Source organism: Aotus nancymaae, unplaced genomic scaffold (genome assembly GCF_030222135.1).
Source record: "Aotus nancymaae isolate 86718 unplaced genomic scaffold, 86718_ANA_hifiasm-v0.15.2.pri h1tg000014l, whole genome shotgun sequence".
Classification (NCBI taxonomy): Eukaryota; Metazoa; Chordata; class Mammalia; order Primates; family Aotidae; genus Aotus; species Aotus nancymaae.
Window position 1 is genome coordinate 10216080 of NW_026988425.1, and position 6682 is coordinate 10222761.

Below are 6682 nucleotides of genomic sequence, written 5' to 3' on the forward strand. Positions count from 1 at the left end.
GTGGCCCGATCTCGGCTCACTGCAATCACTGCCTCCTTGGTTCAAGCAATTCTCCTGCTTGAAGAATTCTCCTGCCTCAGCCTCCCAAGTAGCTGGGACTACAGGCGTGCGCCACCATGCCTGGTTAATTTTTTGTATTTTAGTAGAGACAGGGTTTCACCATGTTGGCCAGGATGGTCTTGATCTCCTGACCTCATGATCCGCCCACCTTAGCCTCCAAAAGTGTTGGGATTACAGGCATGAGCCCCCGAGCCCGGCTTCTCTTCCTTTTTGAAGCCCCTCTGGTGGCTTTCCTGGAGCTCTGCCCTCTAGTTGCCCCTACATCCCTGGCTGCTCCCCACCTCTGACCATCCCCCTCTGCAGTTGCCACTTAATATGCATTCAGGGAGAGCCACCCTGGGTCCACCACCTCTGACTATCCCCCTCTACAGTTGCCACTTAATATGCATTCAGGGAGAGCCACCCTGGGTCCACCACCTCTGACCATCCCCCTCTACAGTTGCCACTTAATATGCATTCAGGGAGAGCCACCCTGGGTCCACCACCTCTGACCATCCCCCTCTACAGTTGCCACTTAATATGCATTCAGGGAGAGCCACCCTGGGTCCACCACCTCTGACCATCCCCCTCTACAGTTGCCACTTAATATGCATTCAGGGAGAGCCACCCTGGGTCCACCACCTCTGACCATCCCCCTCTACAGTTGCCACTTAATATGCATTCAGGGAGAGCCACCCTGGGTCCACCACTCAAGGGCGAGGTGTGCTGATGACGCTTCACATGCTGTTACCAGCGTGAATCTGAAGGGTCTGCATCACATTCAATCCTTGCCTCCTTCAAGGACAGAATTCAGCCGAGGGACATAAGGCAGGAGAGATTGAGGCAAGTTTTAAAGCAAGAGCAAGTTTATCAAAAAGTTTTAGAGCAGGAACAAAAGGGAGCAAAGTACACTTGGAAGAGTTCCAAGTGCCCTGCTTGGCCCATGACTTGGGATTTTATACATTGGCATGGTTCCGAAATTTACATTCTTTTCCGTTGGAGCAGGCTGCCTGCATGCACAGTGGCCTGCCAGCACTTGGAAGGGGCCACATGTGCAGTGTGTTTACTGAAGTCGTATACATGCTCACCAGAGGTGTTTCTCCCTTGCCGGTTGAGCATTCCTAGAGGAAGGTCACACGGGAAACCTGTTAAGCTCTACCATCTTGCCTCTTAGGGTGCATGCTTGAGCCTGCTTGCCCAGATCCTGAGATCTTACCAGGAAGCTGCTGATCACTAGCTTCAGGTGCTTCTATCTATAGGGAGACTCCCTTTCCCTGGTGCTGGCTGTGACCAATTGTTATTTTAGAGACAGTTTAACAACCACCTGACCAGCACCTGACGGCCACCTGACATTCCAGGGAAGGGCGGCCTCTCCTGCTCTGCTCATGTCTGCCTGACTACCTACCCTTAACAATGCACCCCAGCAGAGTTATGTTATTTTACTCAGTTTATAGCTTTTACATTGAGAAAAACCAAGGGTCTGAGAAGTTGCCCAAGCCCACAGCAAGCTACACATGGAGCATGGATACATCCAGCTCTTCCCTGCTGATCCTCCTCTTCTCACCTTCATCGTCCTCACTCTCTGCCATACCTGCCACGGCCATCTAATGGATGACCCCCAACACTACAGAGCCACATGGGTCTCATGCAAATGCCCCCCACAACAAGACTCCACACTCCTCTTCACAGCCCACCAAAGCCCAGCTCTGTCCAGACAGGGTGCGCCCATCCCCGGCTGAGTGAGTCAGGGTCGAATCTGATCCAGTCACCAACTCCCCTTCAGCTGATGCTCCGGGCCCTCAGCCTCTCCCACGACGCAGGGACACAGAGCTGAGGAATTCCCTCCCTCGCTAAAACAGAGGGGCAGGAAAGAGCTCCTTCCTTCCTTTCCTGCTGTGGCTGGGATTTGCAAGGCCCTGGGGCCCAGAGAATGCAGTCACCGACCCTGGGTCCTGACATCAGAAAACTCCCCAAACCACCTAGAACCCCTGGAGGGCTGTGCGGGAGATACTTAAATGTTACTCGCTTAGCCACTGTCAGTCAGGTTTTCTGTTATTTGCAGCCCAAGGAAACTCAACTGATATTCAAGGCTGAAACAAAATTAACTTCCCTTTCCTCACAGCCCGCTTCTCTTCAGGATTCTCTGTGCTGGATAATCTCCCAGCCAAAATCAGGGCCTTGCTTCCTGGTGTCCTCTCAGGCTCTGCAGTAAAAGCAGTTGTATGCATCTCTGAGCAACTCTCCACTCCGCTGCCTTGGTCAGTGTGTTAGTCTGCTCTCACATGCTAATAAAAATATACCCCAGACTGGGTAATTCATAAAGAAAAGAGGTTTAATTGACTCACAGTTCAGCATGGCTGGGGAGGCCTCAGGAAACTTTCAATCATGGTGGAAGGGGAAGCAAACACGTCCTTCTCCACATAGCAGCAGAAAGGGGAAGTGCAGAGCAAAGTGAGGGGAAAGCCCCTTATAAAACCATCAGATCTCGTGAGAACTCATGAGAACAGCATGCAGGTAACTGCTCCCAAGATACAATTACCTCCCTCCGGGTCCTTCCCACGACACGGGGCGGGGGGATTATGGGAACTACTATTGAAGATGAGATTTGGGTGGGGACACAGCCAAACCGTATCAGTCAGGCTCACGTCTCTGCTTCCTGCTGATGAGGGGCCCAACTTTAATCCTCCTAAAATGCAAATACCATTGATAACTCCTGCTGCTCTCACCTGAAGGCCTGAAAAGCAAATCCCCACCTTGGGACTCAGCCAGGCCTGGCTGCCCTTTTACAGAAGAAAAGGTGGGTGTGAGCCTGAGGCTGCAGGCATTCTTCTTGCTTGGTCTTCCAGAGCAGGAATGTCCTGAGTTTGCCAGATGCTGGCGCCTCAGGACTGACAAGACATCACCTGCATTGGCTAGGCATTGAGATGAAAAACAGCCCCATCCTCAATGCGGAACCCAAGGAGAACTAAGGTCCCACCTGATGGAGGGAGCCGCCTGCAGGACCCAGGCCTGCGTGGGAGGGAGAAGAAATGGCCTTTTTGGTGTCTGCGGACATGGAGGGGGGCTAAGCAGAGGTACAGATCTAGGCTTGAGGAGTTTGCCAAGTAAATAAGTTATCTGGGCTGTAATTGAGAAAGACTATGTTAACCAAAAAGCAACCAAGGCAGGTGTCAATCATAGAGGTTTATTTAGCCAAGTTGAGAACACACCCACAGAAAAAACCACAAGCCACAGAAACAGAAACATCTGTGAGCTGTGCTTTTTCCAAAGGGGGTTAGGGGAACAGCAGTATTTTAAAAGGCAAGGGTAAGCAGGAGGGAAAAGATGGGGGAGGGAGGCAGTGAGGCAGATGCTCACATTCTTGTGAGGCACTGAGTCAGCACATCTACAGTTTACACCTGGGAAAAGGAAGCGGAGGAAAAGTCAGTTATGCATTTGTCTCCGGGATGATTTCTGGTTTTGCCTTTGTCCTCTCTCCACAAGAATCAGCTGGTAATTGACATTGTCAGGGTGAAATCCAAAAAACTTGTTTTAGGGCGAGTTTATAGCGGGGAGATAGAGTCTGAAAGATGTAGCTGTTCACAAGGAATTTCTATGTGAGCGCTTTGGGAGAGAGGGCTTCTGGGGAGATGTGTGGCCTTCCAAGGTTGTAGGATCCTGGCTTATGGATGACACTATAACACAGGGTTGTGACATTGCAGCTGCCTATTTGGGAAGGAGAGGAAGGCAGTGTTGCACACTTCCCAGGCTGAACTTCAGGTCCTGAGAGTCTATTTTCTTTCACAACCAGCTGCAGAGCTGTCACAAGGGAGACAAACAGGATTAATGGAAAGTCAACAGGATGCAGTTGGGGATGTGAATCTTCCTCGCCAGTGTAGACTTGCATGCATGGCCCGAGGCTATCCTGCCACAGGTTTAGTGCTCCTGGGGAGGTCAATGTTTCATTTAATTTTAATTCATTTAAATTAAAAAACCGAAGCACTGTGAAATCTCCTCCTGGGCCGGGTGCAGTGGCTCACGCTTCTAATCCCAGCACTTTGGGAGGCCGAGGCGGGTGGATCACTTGAGGTCAGGAGTTCAAGACCAGCCTGGCCCACATGGTGAAACCTTGTCTCTACTAAAAATACAAAACTTAGCCGGGAGTGGTAGTGGGCACCTGTAATCCCAGTTACTCAGGAGGCTGAAGCAGAAGAATTGCTTGAACCTGGGAGGCAGAGGTTGCAGTGAGTCAAGATTACACCACTGCACTCCAGCCTAAGGGACAAAGCGAGACTCCGTCTCAAAAAAATAAATAAAAATAAAAACTCCTGAAAAACCCACAAGAAAAAAATTGTGGAAAGCTCTGTTGATCCTGCCACACTCAGAGCTCTGTTCAGTGTGTGCCAGATCCTCTGACCTCAATGCTGTCAGCACCGAGGTGACAGTGATGAAAAAGCCAGTGAATTCATTTAATTTAGATTGACGTAGTTTTGAAATGGATACGCTTTTGCTTCGAAGACAAATCAATTCCTCTAAAACAAATGAACCAGTTTTTCAATGTGGGAAGTGAACTGTAAAGGTGACTTTTGATACAAGACTCAGTTATAAAAAACCTTAGATATGTGAATCTACTCTTCTCAACTGTAAATTTTGTGAAATTTAAACAAGTACTTTTTTTTTTTGGAGACAGGGTCTTGCTCTGTTACTCAGGCTGGAGTATAATGGCCCCATCTCGGCTCACTGCAACCTCCACTCCCCAGGTTTAAGCAATTCTCCTGCCTCAGCCTCTCAGGTAGCTGGGATTACAGGTGCCCACCACCATGCCTGGCTAATTTTTGTATTTTTAGTGGAGACAGTGTTGCACCTTGTTGGCCAGCTGGTCTTGAACTCCTGACCTCAAGTGATCAGCCCATCTCAGCCTCTCAAAGTGATGGGATTGCAGGCATTAGCCGCTGTGCCCAGCCAAATCAAGTGCTTCTGATGAAAAGTTAATATCCAAAGTGAGATATGTGTAAGCAGAAAGTACACACCAGATGTCAGAAACAGAGGACTAAAAAAATACAAAATTTCTCACTCATGATTCCTTATATTGATTACACGCTGATGGAACATTTGTGATAAATTGAGCTAAAGGGTATATTAAAATTAATTTCATGTGTGTGTTTCCTTTTTCATGGGGCTATGAGAAAATTTTAAATTATATACATGGGGAAAAAAGCTAAAGTTGCCATTTTTCCCTTTGCCTTCATTTATCTGCTTATATAATAGACACTGAAGAGCAAATCTTTTTAAAGAAGTACGTGTGTGACTTACATTATACTTTGTTTTTTGGTTTTTTTTTTTTTTTTGAGACAGAGGTTCGCTCTTGTTACCCAGGCTGGAGTGCAATGGCGCGATCTCGGCTCACCGCAACCTCCGCCTCCCGGGTTCAGGCAATTCTCCTGCCTCAGCCTCCTGAGTAGCTGGGACTACAGGCACGCACCACCATGCCCAGCTAATTTTTTGTATTTTTAGTAGAGGCAGGGTTTCACCATGTTGACCAGGATGGTCTCGATCTCTTGACCTCATGATCCACCCGCCTCGGCCTCCCAAAGTGCTGGGATTACAGGCGTGAGCCACCGTGCCCCGCCCGACTTTGTTTTTTTTTGAGACAGAGTCTCACTCTGTCGCCCAAGCTGGAGTGCAGTGGCGCGATCTTGGCTCACTGCAACCTCCGCCTGCCAGGTTCAAGCAATTCACCTGCCTCAGCTTCCCGAGTAGCTGGGATTACAGGCGTGCAGCACCTCACCCAGTTAATTTTTAGGTTTCACCATGTTGGCCAGGATGGTCTCAAACTCCTGACCTCATGATCCGCCCACTTCAGCCTCCCAAAGTGCTGGGATTATAGGCGTGAGCCACTGAGACTGGCTACATTATACTATCTGCAGCACTGGTTCAGAACACCATGACTTTTTCTTTTTTTTTTTTTTTTTTTTGAGACAGAGTCTCGCTCTGTTGCCCAGGCTGGAGTGCAGTGCCGTGATCTCCACTCACTGCAACCTCTCCATCTCCCAGGTTCAAGTGATTCTCCTGCCTCGGCCCCCTGAGTAGCTGGGATTACAGGCACATGTCACTATGAGCAGCTAATTTTTGTATTTTTAGTAGAGACAGGGTTTCATCATCTTGGCCAGGATGGTCTTGATCTCATGATCTGGTGATCCACCCGCCTCAGCCTCCCAAAGTGCTGGGATTACAGGCGTGAGCCACCGCACCCAGCCCATGACATTTGACCAAAGGACTCAGTAGAGGGAAGCCTGCCCAGGCCCCAGGCTCGCCACGAGACATTCGGCTTGAAGGATACACCCACACCCTTGGTTCAATCTCACACATTTTCTCCCCTCCTGTCTATTTTGAAGACTCTGGCTACCTGGCTACATGCTCACCAGATACCATTTTAGGGCAAAAGCCCAGCGCATCTCCAGGGTTTCCTGGGAAGCCGGATGAATGAGTGAGACCTCCTGGGAGCAGCCCTCAGCAGGCAGGGGCTTTGGCTGGCTGTTTTCCACAATTACATGTCCACAGTAGACCTACCCTGCTCAGGCTTGAATTCTCTCAACATTATGTAAAAGATCTCCTTGTACCCATTTGACAGATGCAAAAACTGAGGCCCAGGAAGTCAAGTTTG